Consider the following 17017-nt stretch of genomic DNA (forward strand, 5'->3'; position numbering starts at 1 on the left):
GATAAAGCAGTTGCTGATGCTGCTAGTATGAAAGTGGCCAGCCCTGCAATCCAACAGAGCATGCAGCATAGTCCAAAGAAATAGAAGAGTTTTGTACCTGTCAACCTCGGTCCTCAATTTGATGCAATGGTTATAAACAAGCATGCTCCTCCACCTCCTGAACTGCCCATGGAAACACTCCAAGCTATTGGAACTGATCCATGCAAGATAGCACCTCATGAAATGTCATCTCAGGCCCTGAACTATGGCAGCTCTGATGATTAGGAGAGATTACACTCCCTGGGGCATCGGTGGCTCCCATGACAGCCTCCTAGTTATCTTTTATCAGTTTTTTACTTTCCTTGCCTCATTTGGATGCCTGCGTGCATCAAAAACCACTATGGTCTGTAATAATTTGCACTATTGCTCCCCTGGCACTCTTGGAATGTTAGTCATCATTTGTTGTTATTATGATGTTTTCCTCTGTTATGTTGGAATCAATGCCTACTACATTCTACCTAGACCAGTTGTACTTAACAGCAATTATCTGAGTATGATTCACTATATATACCTCTATTTTCCTGATGGATTATCATGTTGTGCTAGTCATAGTATGATTATATCACTACTCCAAGATGTTAGTTATGAATAGGAGTTGGAATATTTTAAACTGGAATGATAGAGGGGTTAACTCTACTACTAGATGGAATGATATCAGACATAAAATTGATGAGAGTGCATGTTGCATTATGACCTTTCAAGAAACCAAAAGGGATAGTTTTGATCTTACATATATTAAGAATTTATGCCCCAAGAGATTCAACCAGTACTGCTTCTCACCATCTAATGGTAATTCTGGTGGCATTATTACAATATGGAATGGGAACATGTTCAAAGGAGAGATCATATCTCAAAATTATTTTCACATCACTACTAAATTTAGCTCCAACCTGGATAACAGTTGTTGGTATGTTATAATGTGTACGGTCCCAATTCTATGCAAGGTAAACATGAATTGGTGGCATGGTTGCAGAACATTAATATCAGTCAGTATAAGCTATGGATGATCCTGGGGGATTTCAACTTTATCAGAGAGCCAGATAATAGAAATAAGCTAGGTGGTGATCCAAACAATATGATGCTTTTTCAACAACATCATCATAAACCTTGATCTTGTGGAAATCCCTTTGAAGGGAAGATCTTTTAAATGGAGCAATAAACAAGACATGTCTCTTTTGGGAAAAACCGGATTGGGTGTTCACAAGTTCCCACTGGACTACTGTTCACCCATCAACTACGTCCATCCCATTGGCCAAGATAACATCTGATCATGTACCTATCAAAGTCATGATGGATAGCAATATTCCTAAATGCAACATTTTAAGATTTGAGGAATTTTGGACAGAATTTAATGGTTTTATTAAAACTATGGAAAATCATTGGTACAACTCTATACATTTTTTAGATCCAGCCAAACACCTAAATGCCAAGTTTAAAGCTCTTAGAAGGGGTCTGAAAAAATGGAGCAAGCAATTCTCTTAGCTAAGTAAAACCATTGAAAATTGTTGTTTCTATGTGAAACTAATAGATGGCCTGGAAGACAAAAGAATGCTTACCTAGATTGAAAATAATTTCAGGAAAGTCCTCATCAATCACACAAACATATTACTGGAGGCTAAAAGAATATATTGGAGAATCAGAGCCAATATCAGATGGGCCAAGCTTGGAGATGAAAATACAAAGTATTTCCATGCCATTGCATCCTAGGTTTTTAGGCACAACTACATCACTTTCCTGCTATCTGCTGATGGTCAATACAACTATGATCATGATCAGAAGGCTGCCATCATTTGGGCACCTTTCAAAGAGATAATTGGCACACAGAATGACAGTTATAGGAACTTTGACATTTCCCACCTGAGCATGGATAATATCCCTCACGAGCTTGATAGGCCTTTTTTAAAGGAAATATGCCCTAGAGGCAATAATAAAGTTATTATTAATTTCCTTATATCATGATAAATGTTTATTATTCATGCTAGAATTGTATTAACCGGAAACATGATACATGTGTGAATACATAGACAAACAGAGTGTCACTAGTATGCCTTGAATTGACTAGCTCGTTGATCAAAGATGGTTATGTTTCCTAGCCATAGACAAAGAGTTGTCATTTGATTAAACGGGATCACATCATTAGGAGAATGATGTGATTGACATGACCCATTCTGTTAGGTAGCACTCGATCGTTTAGTATGTTGCTATTGCTTTCTTCATGACTTATACATGTTCCTATGACTATGAGATTATGCAACTCCCGTTTACCGAAGGAACACTGTGTGTGCTACCAAACGTCACAACGTAACTGGGTGATTATAAAGGTGCTCTATAGGTGTCTCCGAAGGTATTTGTTGGGTTGGCGTATTTCGAGATTAGGATTTGTCACTCCGATTGTCGAAGAGGTATCTCTAGGCCCACTCGGTAATGCACATCACTTAAGCCTTGAAAGCATTGCAACTAATGAGTTAGTTGCGGGATGATGTATTACAGAACGAGTAAAGAGACTTGCCGGTAACGAGATTGAACTAGGTATTGAGATACCGACGATCGAATCTCGGGCAAGTAACATACCGATGACAAAGGGAACAACGTATGTTGTTATGCGGTTTGACCGATAAAGATCTTCGTAGAATATGTGGGAGCCAATATGAGCATCCAGGTTCTGCTATTGGTTATTGACCGGAGAGGTGTCTCGGTCATGTCTACATAGTTCTCGAACCCGTAGGGTCCGCACGCCTAAAGTTCGATGACGATTATATTATGAGTTTATGTGTTTTGATGTACCGAAGGTTGTTCGGAGTCCCAAATGTGATCACGGACATGACGAGGAGTCTCGAAATGGTCGAGACGATCAATATATTGGACGACTATATTCGGATACCGGAATGGTTCCGGGTGAGATCGGGATAATACCGGAGTTCCGGGAGGTTATCGGAACCCCCCGGGAGGTATATGGGCCTTAATGGGCTTTAGTGGAAAGGAGGGGAAAGGAGCAAGGGAGGGAGCGCGCCCTTCCCAAGCCCAATCCAAATTGGGAGGGGGGCCGGCCCCCCCTTTCCTTCCTCCCTCCTTCCTCTTCCTTCCCACTCCCTCTCCAAATAGGAAAAGGAGGAGTCCTACTCCTGGTGGGAGTAGGACTCCCCCCATGGGTGCGCCTCCTCCCCTTGGCCGGCCCTCTCCTCCCCCCTTTATATACGGAGGAGAGGGGCACCCCATAGACACAACAATTGATCTCTTGGATCTTTTAGCCGTGTGCGGTGCCCCTCTCCACCATAGTCCACCTTGATAATATCGTAGCGGTGCTTAGGCGAAGCCCTGCGTCCGTAGAACATCATCATCATCACCACGCCGTCGTGCTGACGGAACTCTCCCTCAAAGCTCGGCTGGATCGGAGTTCGAGGGACGTCATCGAGTTGAACGTGTGCAGAACCCGGAGGTGTCGTGCGTTCGGTACTTGATCGGTCAGATCGTGAAGACGTACGACTACATCAACCGCGTTGTGCTAACGCTTCCGCTTTCGGTCTACGAGGGTACGTGGACATAGTCTCCCCTCTCGTTGCTGCATCACCATGATCTTGCGTGTGCGTAGGAATTTTTTTGAAATTACTACGTTCTCCCAACAGTGGCATCCGAGCCAGGTTTTATGCGTTGATGTTATATGCACGAGTAGAACACAAGTGAGTTGTGGGCGATACAAGTCATACTGCTTACCAGCATGTCACACATTGGTTCGGCGGTATTGTTGGATGAAGCGGCCCGTACCGACATTACGCGTACGCTTACACGAGACTGGTTCTACCGACGTGCTTTGCACACAGGTGGCTGGCGGGTGTCAGTTTCTCCAACTTTAGTTGAACCGAGTGTGTCTACGCCCGGTCATTGAGAAGGTTAAAACAACACTAACTTGACGAACTATCGTCGTGGTTTTGATGCGTAGGTAAGAACGGTTCTTGCTCAGCCCGTAGCAGCCACGTAGAACTTGCAACAACAAAGTAGAGGACGTCTAACTTGTTTTTGCAGGGCATGTTGTGATGTGATATGGTCAAGGCATGATGCTATATTTTATTGTATGAGATGATCATGTTTTGTAACCGAGTTATCGGCAACTGGCAGGAGCCATATGGTTGTCGCTTTTATTGTATGCAATGCAATCGCCCTGTAATTGCTTTACTTTATCACTAAGCGGTAGCGATAGTCGTAGAAGCAATAGTTGGCAAGATGACAACGATGCTATGATGGAGATCAAGGTGTCGCGCCGGTGACGATGGTGGTCATGACGGTGCTTCGAAGATGGAGATCACAAGCACAAGATGATGATGGCCATATCATATCACTTATATTGATTGCATGTGATGTTTATCTTTTATGCATCTTATCTTGCTTTAATTGACGGTAGCATTATAAGATGATCTCTCACTAAATTTCAAGATAAAAGTGTTCTCCCTGAGTATGCACCGTTGCCAAAGTTTGTCATGCCCAGACACCACGTGATGATCGGGTGTGATAAGCTCTACGTCCATCTACAACGGGGGCAAGCCAGTTTTTCACACGCAGAATACTCAGGTTAAACTTGACGAGCCTAGCATATGCAGATATGGCCTCGGAACACTGAGACCGAAAGGTCGAGCGTGAATCATATGGTAGATATCATCTACATAGTGATGTTCACCATTGAAAACTATTCCATTTCACGTGATGATTGGTTATGGTTTAGTTGATTTGGATCACGTGATCACTTAGATGATTAGAGGGATGTCTATCTAAGTGGGAGTTCTTAAGTAATATGATTAACTGAACTTAAATTTATCATGAACTTAGTACCTGATAGTATTTTGCATGTCTATGTTTGTTGTAGATAGATGGCTCGTGCTGTTGTTCCGTTGAATTATAATGGGTTCCTTGAGAAAGCAAAGTTGAAAGATGATGGTAGGAATTACACGAACTGGGTCCGTAACTTGAGGATTATCCTCATTGTTGCACAGAAAAATTACGTCCTAGAAGCACCGCTAGGTGCCAAACCTGCTGCAGGAGAAACACCAGATGTTATGAATGTCTGGCAGAGCAAAGCTGATGACTACTCGATAGTTCAGTGTGCCATGCTTTACGGCTTACAACCAGGACTTCAACGACGTTTTGAACGTCATGGAGCATATGAGATGTTCCAAGAGTTGAAGTTAATATTTCAAGCAAATGCCCGGATTGAGAGATATGATGTCTCCAATAAGTTCTATAGCTGCAAGATGGAGGAGAATAGTTTTGTCACTGAGCATATACCCAGAATGTCTGGGTATAATAATCACTTGATTCAACTGGGAGTTAATCTTCCGGATGATAGCGTCATTGACAGAATTCTTCAATCACTGCCACCAAGCTACAAGAGCTTCGTGATGAACTATAACATGCAAGCGATGGATAAGATGATTCCCGAGCTCTTCGCAATGCTAAAGGCTGCGGAGGTAGAAATCAAGAAGGAGCATCAAGTGTTGATGGTCAATAAGACCACCAGTTTCAAGAAAAAGGGCAAAGGGAAGAAGAAGTGGAACTTCAAGAAGAACAGCAAACAAGTTGCTGCTCAAGAGAAGAAACCCAAGTCTGGACCTAAGCCTGAGACTGAGTGCTTCTACTGCAAGCAGACTGGTATACTGGAAGAGGAACTGCCCCAAGTATTTGGCGGATAAGAAGGATGGCAAGGTGAACAAAGGTATATGTGATATACATGTTATTGATGTGTACCTTACCAGAGCTCGCAGTAGCACCTGGGTATTTGATACTGGTTCTGTTGCTAATATTTGCAACTCAAAACAGGGACTACGGATTAAGCGGACACTGGCTAAGGACGAGGTGACGATGGACGTGGGAAACGGTTCCAAAGTCAATGTGATCGCCGTCGGCACGCTACCTCCACATCTACCTTCGGGATTAGTATTAGACCTAAATAATTGTTATTTGGTGCCAGCGTTGAGCATGAAAATTATATCTGGATCTTGTTTGATGCGAGACGGTTATTCATTTAAATCAGAGAATAACGGTTGTTCTATTTATATGAGTAATATCTTTTATGGTCATGCACCCTTGAAGAGTGGTCTATTTTTGATGAATCTCGATAGTAGTAATACACATACTCATAATGTTGAAGCCAAAAGATGCAGAGTTGATAAGGATAGTGCAACTTATTTGTGGCACTGCCATTTGGGTCATATTGGTGTAAAGCGCATGAAGAAACTCCATACTGATGGACTTTTGGAATCAGTTGATTATGAATCACTTGGTACTTGCGAACCATGCCTCATGGGCAAGATGACTAAAATGCTGTTCTCCGGAACTATGGAGCGAGCAACTGATTTGTTGGAAATCATACATACTGATGTATGTGGTCCAATGAATGTTGAGGCTCGCGGCGGGTGTCGTTATTTTCTCACCTTCACAAATGATTTAAGCAGATATGGGTATATCTACTTAATGAAACATAAGTCTGAAACATTTGAAAACTTCAAAGAATTTCAGAGTGAAGTTGAAAATCATCGTAACAAGAAAATAATGTTTCTGTGATCTGATCGTGGAGGAGAATATTTGAGTTACGAGTTTGGTCTACATTTGAGACAATGCGGAATAGTTTCGCAACTCACGCCACCCGGAACACCACAGCGTAATGGTGTGTCCGAATGTCGTAATCATACTTTACTAAATATGGTGCGATCTATGATGTCTCTTACTGATTTACCGCTATCATTTTGGGGTTATGGTTTAGAGACGGCTGCATTCACCTTAAATAGGGCACCATCAAAATCCGTTGAGACGACGCCTTATGAACTGTGGTTTGGCAAGAAACCAAAGTTGTCGTTTCTTAAAGTTTGGGGCTGCAATGCTTATGTGAAAAAGCTTCAACCTGATAAGCTTGAACCCAAATCGGAGAAATGTGTCTTCATAGGATACCCAAAGGAAACTGTTGGGTACACCGTCTATCACAGATCCGAAGGCATGACATTCGTTGCTAAGAATGGATCCTTTATAGAGAAGGAGTTTCTCTCGAAAGAAGTGAGTGGGAGGAAAGTAGAACTTGATGAGGTAATAGTACCTGCTCCCTTATTGGAAAGTAGTTCATCACAGAAACCGGTTCCTGTGACACCTACACCAATTAGTGAGGAAGTTAATGATGATGATCATGAAACTTCAGATCAAGTTGTTACTGAACCTCGTAGGTCAACCAGAGTAAGATCCGCACCAGAGTGGTACGGTAATCCTGTTCTGGAGGTTATGTTACTAGACCATGACGAACCTATGAACTATGAAGAAGCGATGGTGAGCCCAGATTCCGCAAAATGGCTTGAGGCCATGAAATCTGAGATGGGATCCATGTATGAGAACAAAGTATGGACTTTGGTTGACTTGCCCAATGATCAGCAAGCCATCGAGAATAAATGGATCTTCAAGAAGAGGACTGACGCTGACGGTAATGTTACTGTCTATAAAGCTCGACTTGTTGCAAAAGGTTTTCGACAAGTTCAAGGGATTGACTATGATGAGACCTTCTCACCCGTAGCGATGCTTAAGTCTGTCTGAATCATGTTAGGAATTGCCGCATTTTATGATTATGATATTTGGCAAATGGATGTAAAAACTGCATTCCTGAATGGATTTCTGGAAGAAGAGTTGTATATGATGCAACCAAAAGGTTTTGTCGATCCAAAGGGAGCTAACAAAGTGTGGAAGCTCCAGCGATCCATTTATGGACTGGTGCAAGCCTCTCGGAGTTGGAATAAACGTTTTGATAGTGTGATCAAAGCATATGGTTTTATACAGACTTTTGGAGAAGCCTGTATTTACAAGAAAGTGAGTGGGACCTCTGTAGAATTTCTAATATTATATGTGTATGACATATTGTTGATTGGAAATGATATAGAATTTCTAGATAGCATAAAAGGTATTGAATAAGAGTTTTTCAATGAAGGACCTCGGTGAAGCTGCTTATATATTGGGCATCAAGATCTATAGAGATAGATCAAGACGCTTAATTGGACTTTCACAAAGCACATACATTGACAAAGTTTTGAAGAAGTTCAAAATGGATCAAGCTAAGAAAGGGTTCTTGCCTGTGTTACAAGGTGTGAAGTTGAGTAAGACTCAATGCCCGACCACTGCAGAAGATAGAGAGAAAATGAAAGATGTTCCCTATGCTTTAGCCATAGGCTCTATCATGTATGCAATGCTGTGTACCAGACCTGATGTGTGCCTTGCTATTAGTTTAGCAGGGAGGTACCAAAGTAATCCAGGAGTGGATCACTGGACAGCGGTCAAGAACATCCTGAAATACCTGAAAAGGACTAAGGATATGTTTCTTGTTTATGGAGGTGACAAAGAGCTCGTCGTAAATGGTTACATCGATGCAAGCTTTGACACTGATCCGGATGATTCTAAATCGCAAACCGGATAAGTGTTTTTATTGAACGGTGGAGCTGTCAGTTGGTGCTGTTCTAAACAAAGCATCATAGCGGGATCTACATGTGAAGCGGAGTACATAGCTGCTTCGGAAGCAGCAAACGAAGGAGTCTGGATGAAGGAGTTTATATCCGATCTAGGTGTCATACCTAGTGCATCGGGTCCAATGAAAATCTTTTGTGACAATACTGGTGCAATTGCTTTAGCAAAGGAATCCAGATTTCACAAGAGAACCAAACACATCAAGAGACGCTTCAACTCCATCCGGGATCAAGTCGAGGTGGGAGACATAGAGATTTGCAAGATACATACGGATCTGAATGTTGCAGACCCGTTGACTAAGCCTCTTCCACGTGCAAAACATGATCAGCACCAAGGCTCCATGGGTGTTAGAATCATTACTGTGTAATCTAGATTATTGACTCTAGTGCAAGTGGGAGACTGAAGGAAATATGCCCTAGAGGCAATAATAAAGTTATTATTTATTTCCTTATATCATGATAAATGTTTGTTATTCATGCTAGAATTGTATTAACTCGAAACATGATACATGTGTGAATACATAGACAAACAAAGTGTCACTAGTATGTCTCTACTTGACTAGCTCGTTGATCAAAGATGGTTATGTTTCCTAGCCATAGACAAAGAGTTGTCATTTGATTAAACAGGATCACATCATTAGGAGAATGATGTGATTGACATTGAAAGTGCTAGTTATCGACTAGAGGGGGGGTGAATAGGCGATTTTTAGGAAAGTCTTCAAAACATGAGAGTTTCGAAGACAAACAATATAAATGAACCTATTGATATGCAGCGGAAGGTAAACTACACTAAGCAAGCCATAGTCAAGTATGCAATGAAGTGAAAGCACGAAGACTAATAGCAGCTAGGTAGTAAGGATCAGGATGGAAGATGGTATGAAGCCAAACAATTATAGTAGTCACATAGTGAAGACAAATAGTTACAGCAAACAGGCAATGATTTCACGAAGACAAACTATAAATAAAGAGAGGGAGACGATAGAACCAGTCACTTGGTGAAGAAAAGGATTTGTTGGACCAGTTCCAGTTGTTGTGACAACTGTACGTCTGGTTAGGGAGGCTGAGATTCAACTCAGAAGACCGCATCTTCACCTTATTCCCCTTGAGCTAAGGACACCCAGTCCTCGCCCAATCACTCTGGTAAGTCTTCAAGGTAGACTTCCAAACCTTCACAGACTTCGTTCACCGGCGATCCACAATGACTCTTGGATGCTCAGAACGTGACGCCTAACCGGCTGGAGGATTCACAGTCCTCAAGTGTAACAAGTCTCCAGGTCACGCAGACAGAAAGACTTCAGTGATGCCTAACAATCTTTGGCTCTGGGTATTTGGGCTCTGTCCTCGCAAGGATTTCTCTCTCTCAAAAGCTTCGAAGGTGGGTTGCTCTCAAACGACAAAAGCCATGCACTAACTCTGAGCAGCCACCAATTTATGGTGTAGGGGGTGGGCTATTTATAGCCACTAGGCAACCCGACCTGATTTGTCTGAAATGACCCTGGGTCACTAAGGAACTGACACGTGTTCCAATGGTCAGATTTCAAACACACGCGGCAGCTTGACTTGGGCTACAAGTAAAGCTGACTCATCCAGCTCTGGATAGGATTTGCTCTCATTGTCTTCGCTCGAAGACATAGGCTTTGGTTGAGCATCACTTCAGTCACTCTGACTTTGTTCACTGGGACCCCACTTAACAGTACGGTGGTTCCTATGACTCAACAAAGAAGAAAAGGAAACAACGAAACAACTAAGTCTTCGCGCTCCATAGTCTTCACGCAATGTCTGCTCTTGTCATAGTCTTCAATGTGAATATCTTCACATACCACCATTGCCTTCAATGTCTTCATACATTTTTAGGGGTCATCTCCGGTAGGTAAACGGAATCAATGAGGGACTACTACCTGTGTTATCCTGCAATTCTCACAAACACATTAGTCCCTCAACCAGGTTTGTCGTCAATACTCCAAAACTAACTAGGGGTGGCACTAGATGCACTTACAATCTCCCCCTTTTTGGTGATTGATGACAAACTGGTTGAAGTTTTCAACGGGGATAACAGTATGTGAAATTGTAGAGGATTTAGGTATTGTCTTCATAAGTAGCAAAAGGCTCCCCATGAAGATGTGCATATAAGTAATTTACTTTTGGAATGCAAACGCACATGGCAGGTTGTACTTGTGGAGATCCTCTTCAACTTATGAAGACAATTCATCATGCATGATTTGACATAACGAAGATAATGATATCCATAATGAAAAATGGACGTCTGCAATATGACTCCGTGCGGGATTTATCATCGCACATGCGGAATTTATCATCGCGTCACAGAATAGCAAACAAGCAGCAGACGACCATCAAGTTTAAGTGTTACAACTCAAAGAACCAAATGTATCAAAAGCGAGAGTTGTAAACACTAGGCAAAATATAAAGCAACCGCCCATTTGGACCCGCTTGAAGACTATCAACTCATATGCGTCTCCCCCTTTTGTCAGTAAGGACCAAAACGGTTTGAAGACATCGAGCCTCTACTCGTTCCCAGAAGGAGTAGGAGAAGATGCAGGGTCGGTATCGGGGTTTGGCGGTGCAGAAGAACTTGGAGCAGTGTCCATACGCGCTGAAGTTGGAGGTGGTGAAGTACCATCATCTTGATCATCTATCACTCTGGCATTCACCATTGCAGCAGAGGAGGAAAAATCAGAGTCTTCAAGAGACGGGGTTCGACGCAAGACATCATTCCTTGGAGGACTGGAGTCAAACTTGAATCTTTCAGTGAAGCCATCGTCTTGAAGATCCCCTTCAGCACTCAGCAATGTCAAACTCTTCCATGACCTCCGACAGGTTTCATGTGTAACAAAGGCATTCTTGGTGGCAAGATTGCGAATGCAATTCACGTCCACCAAGAGGCTTTGCATCTGCCGCTTCAGCCAGTAGTGATGCTTATCCTGTTTCTGATGCAGGGCAACGAGAAGTTCTTGGTCATTGAGAACACGAGATTGCTTCCAAGGCCTTTGAGCAATAGTGCTTTCAGTGGCTTCAGTTTGAGCACGGTGAGGTAAGCGTGTATTGCCAGCCAAAGGATAAACACGAGTGACTGCCTGGACTCCTTCAATGGGTTGCGTGAAGCTTTGGTGATCAGCATTGTGAAGACAAACAGGCTCCTTGGCAGGCTCTGGGTATATGGCTTCAACTGACATATCAACCTCTGGTAGAAAGATCAGATGGTTGCGAGCAGAGGGCTGATAGTTGACAGCTGAATGTAGCTTGATGAGGTGCATGACTCATGGAGCGTAGAACTTCAGTCCAAAGAGATTAGAGCCTGATGCAGCCAACTGCCTGATAAAGAAGTCTTGAGCATTGAAGCTGATGCCGTTGAAGATATAAAAGACCAAAGTCTTCATTGCTCCTTCAAGTTTTGCTGCTGAAGAATGTCCTTTGACAGGCAATAGAGTTCGCCTGATGATATGATAAATAGTGCGGGGCAGATACTCTAGGTCTTCGACAAAGAACTCCTTTGGGTAATCAGCGTCATGTGGCAATGGCTTCATCATGCTCAGCATTTGGCTCATGTTGGGCTCTGGCTTCTGAAAGATGCTCTCCAAGGCATTGCGGTGAAGCTGACAACCAGGTTCATATAGTTCACCTGGAGTGGGCAGACCAGTGAGCTCAATAATGTCAAAAGCTTTAGCTTCATGGTGTACGTTGCTTGTCATCCACTCAAGGACCCATGTCTTCGGATCCCTGTTGTAGCCGCGAATGTGGAGGGTGGCATAGAATTGCAGCAGAAGCTCTTCATTCCAATGCTCCTTATCAGTCACAAAATTCAGCAATCCAGCATCACGGAAGCAGTCAAGGGCTTCTTCAAGGCATGGTAGTCCAGCAATGGCTTCACAGTCAAGATGCATATGAGGGAAGATGCGCCCTTGATCATAAAGAACACAAGAATAATAACTGCGCTGCTGATAGCTCCAGAACCGATCTGATGAAATCCTTGGCTTGGAATAGGGATTCTTGGCGCTATCAAAGAAAGTGTTGTGCGCAATGAAGCCATTTGCATTGAAGGACCCTGGTGAAGTGGCAGTACCTGGAAACCTGAGCAATCTTGGCTTTGGCTTCTGGACCTAAGGCCTGTGCTCGACATCACAATCAAATTGCGGACCAGTGGCAGGAGGAGGAACCAGAATAGGCCATATGACAGTGACCAGCTGACCATAGTTGTATGCTTGCTCAATAGTATGTGGCCTGGGAGGCGGTACAGGAGCAGTGGCAGTGGCAGTGACTTCAGGCTGCAGATTGGCATCAGGTGCAGCATTGACTTCAGGTGCTATCACTTTGGGCACCACATTGACTTCAGGCGCCACATTAGCTTCAGCCATGACAACGTCATTGGCTTCAGTGTTGGTGTTGGTGGTCGCCTCAATGTTGTTAACCTCCACTTCAGTAGCTGGAGGGTCAGACACGTTCTCCTCGAGAACAACTTTGTTGGTTGGGGGTGTAGCAACACATTCTTCTTCTTCTCTTGGTTCTTCTTGGTCATCGGCTGATGCAGCCAGAATATCTTCAGCCATGTTGGCTTCAATCTCGGGGTTGTTCACAGTTGGAGAGGCTTCAGGAAAGACTTGGCGTGAAACAGATTGGCGCTCTTCTCCTTCTGGAACACTTGACAGAGTGACCTGTGGCCTTGGTCCTTTGCGAAGCCTACGAAACGCTGGCGACGCTTGTGGAGATGGAGTTGGTTGGGCCACAAAGTCTTCATCTTCAATCACTGGAGTGGTGACTTGAGTTGGGGGAGTAACTGGTGTTTCTGTTTGACGGGGGGAGTCTTGTGGGTGATCAGCCCATGTGTCATCCTGAGAAATTGGCGTCAATGGACGACCAATGCTGATGAGTTCGCTGTTCGTAAGAATAGGCGATGATACCACATTGTGCTTGATCTGAGGAAGGACTTCATCATCTTCAACATTGTCATGATGACCAATGTCTTCAGTTGTGGTGGGGTCACCAGCCAGAATGTCTTCAGCTTCAGGAGCCTCTGTGGAAGCAGGCTCATGAACTATCATTCGACGTTCTTGTTGTGCAGATTTGGGATGAGCAACAGAAATCGGCTCGACGACAAGGGCTCTGTGGGAGCAGCCCGATCTCTCTTCTTGGTCTTGCGCTTCTTGGTGGATAGAGCATCATCAGTGGTGTTCTTGGTCTTGCGCTTTCTGGCCTTGGCTTTAGCTACCCTTGTCTTCTGAAGCTCTGAAGCCACTGTGGGGACCTTGGGCTTCATGCCTGTCATACTGGCTGGGAAGACAATGTGAGGTTCTTCCCGCCTAGATGGTTCAGCTTGGTCCACAGATGGCTTCTTCTTCTGCTTGGCAGCCATCTTAGGGTCGATGCCAGGACGCCCAAGTGCCTTGCGCTTCTCAGCTTCATTGTAAGCTTGAACACACTTGGGAGCGAGAATCTTCATGCGCTCACGAGAACCTTTGGCTTCATCACGTTTCTTGTGAAACGCTTCCTTGAGCTCATGCAGCATGACCTAGAAGTTTTGGACGTCTGCCACGCTGAGCTTGGCCATGTGCTTCTTGAACTGAGCCTTTTCATAATCGATCTTGTGCTTCAGCTCAACAATTTTCTGAGCAAGAGCCAGCTTAGGAGCAATGGCGCCATGGAAGGAGACGCTTAGGCCAATGGGAAGTTGCAGATCGTCAAAGCTGAGATTGGGGGTGTCAAACCACTCATCAATGAAGTTGTTCCATACTTCCACGTCAAAGAGAGGCAAATCATTGAAGATTTCCGCCTCTTGCTTGCTCTTTATCAGCTGCTCAAGAGTGTCATCAGCAAGATCGTCGTCACTTGACAGATCAATGGCGTCATTCTAGTTCCTCAGAACAGTAGCAAGGGTTAGAGCTGGACCAGTGGTGTGCATGGGCTTCTCGTTCTTTTTCTCAGACTTGGAGATGCATGAGAGATCTTCAGACTGCACACTTGGTGCAGGAGGAGTAGTGGCCAGAGGCTTCACTCGCCAAGCTTTTGGTGCTGGGGAAGGCATCGAAGCCTTGGGTTTCTTCAGCTTCTTTGGCTTCGGTAGTGCAGGCGCTTCGTCAGATTCAGCGTCGTCTGGAGGTTGATCCACGTCTGTCCCTTGAACCATAATATGAGTGATGAGACCTTCTAGATTGTAGAAGGGCCCAACAAGATTGGGTTCAGCTTCGCGCCTGCCATCGGCACGAGGAGCAGAGGGACCTGGATTGAAGTCTAATCCCTGCGACTTCTTGTTTTCTTTGGCCGAGTTCTTGGCAAACTGGAAGTTGCGCTTGAACATATTGTCGTCACGACACCATAGCAATGAAGATGGGTCGGCATCTGCAGGCTGTGGTCCACAGACCATGCAAGGGTAGAAGCCTTGTTCAATGGCTTCAGCTCTGGACCTGGGAGGAAGATTTTTCTACAAGATGTCTCCTCAGGGTCGCTTGATGGCATTCTTCTCAGCATATTCCTTGGTCACGAACCTGTACTTGTACCATTGTTCTGCCCAATATCTTCGAATCCATTGGATTCGGGTTTTTCGCTGATTGTAGTCCTCCTCTGGATCTGTCTTGTATAGCTCATAGAGGTCAGGAGGCAAATCTCTTGATGTGTTCCCACATCGCTGTCTGCCACCCTTCCTTGCACACTTCTTTGTTGCCATGAGGTTCAGACTGAATGGCTTCAACACTGTCAAAGGCTTCCATCTGCTGGTCAGACAGGAACTGGCTTCGGGAGAGTTGATGTGATGCTGTAGGAATTGTGCAAATGAATGCAGACTATGAGAACCAAGGGATTCTCCCACAGACATGTACATGTGACAGCATTAGAGATGCGAGGGAAGGGGAAGAGGTCATATGCATTCTCAGAAGATTTTGAAGATAAATCAGTTTAGAAGACATTGACCTCATAGCGCGAAGACATTCACTTATATGTTGGGAGTTGGTTCTAGATTTGTACGAATCCAAGAATAAGTACAAGTGAGGAATCTAACTACGTGTGAAGCATAAGTGAATATACTAGGCATCATATGAGATGCAGCCAGGATAGATCCAAATTTGTGGAGGCAGAAACCACTTTTGGTAGAAAGGATGAATCTATAGGATCAAAAAGACGTTAAAAAGAGGGTTTTAATTTACCACATGATGAACTGCTAGACGGAGTAGAAGATGAGGCCGAGCAATTCGATCTTCCATGCCCTAACTTGGCAACGGAGGACACCTACGGCGGCGGCGGAGAAGACGATGTCCGCGGCCGGCGTGAAGACGGCGTCGGAGAGGTCGCGGCAGCTAAGCGCTTCGTCGCCGGCATCGTCGAGAGCTAGCGGTGGCGCTAGGGTTTGTCGAGGCCGAGAGGTGGAAGAAGGATTTTGACCACGATTGGATGTGTATTTATAGGAAAAGGGATGGCACAACGCAATTACGCAGGTGCCCCTGGTGGTTCACATCTGAGGGACACGTGGCGAACATGCAACACATTGGGAGTTGTCCCACGTTCCCATGCCCACCTGGTTTGTCGGATGGTCGTTCCGGCTTCTCCGGGTTTAAGGCAATAAGAATTGAACATTTATAACATATTTAATGTCTGCCTCTGTATCTTCTGCTGACAAGGACGCAGAGAAGACATTCGACAGTTTCAACAGAATGCATATGATTTGGATAGATAGAGTTTGAGGTAGAAAGCTTAGAGAGGTTAGGATCCGATCACATTCACTTAGTTCAAAAGATTCAAACGAGAAGACATAGCTATAAGTGAATGTTGTAGAGGACAGAACACTAATATATGTATATATATCAGAATACAACCAAATCAACATAGTGAAGATAATCATGAAGACATGTTGAAATTGAAGACAAACCAAATGCGAAGTCATAGCAAATGTAATGCCATGAGAAAAACACTTCAAACAGAAGAATTTGGTGGTGGCGTTACCCACCGTATAGGAAGTATTAGACCCAGACACGGCGCACAATTATCGTGGCGCTCCGAAGTCAAATTCCGCGTTAATGTATTCACACTTAGAATGTAAGTCTTCATTGATTGAAGATATACTTTACTTCGTGTGTTGCACATCTAAGTCATCAACATGCATAAGTGTTAGGATGTGTGCCTGATCACAGGACATTTGAGGATTCCAAGATATTTAGCTCACACCGCAACTTGCAAAACCTTTTCTCATCCAAGGGCTTTGTGAAGATATCTGCCAGTTGCTCTTCAGTGTTGACGTGTATGATATCAATATCTTCCTTCATGACATGATCTCTGAGAAAGTGATGACGAATTTCAATGTGCTTTGTCTTCGAGTGCTGAACTGGGTTGTTGGCAATCTTGATGGCGCTTTCGTTGTCGCAGTAGAGTGGTACTTGTTTCAGATGGATGCCATAGTCCTTGAGTGTTTGCTTCATCCATAGAAGCTGAGCGCAGCAAGATCCAGCAGCAATGTATTCAGATTCAGCAGTGGAGAGTGATACACAGTTCTGCTTCTTTGAAGA

The sequence above is a fragment of the Triticum aestivum genome, chromosome 4D (genome assembly GCF_018294505.1).
Source record: "Triticum aestivum cultivar Chinese Spring chromosome 4D, IWGSC CS RefSeq v2.1, whole genome shotgun sequence".
In the NCBI taxonomy this organism is placed as follows: domain Eukaryota; kingdom Viridiplantae; phylum Streptophyta; class Magnoliopsida; order Poales; family Poaceae; genus Triticum; species Triticum aestivum.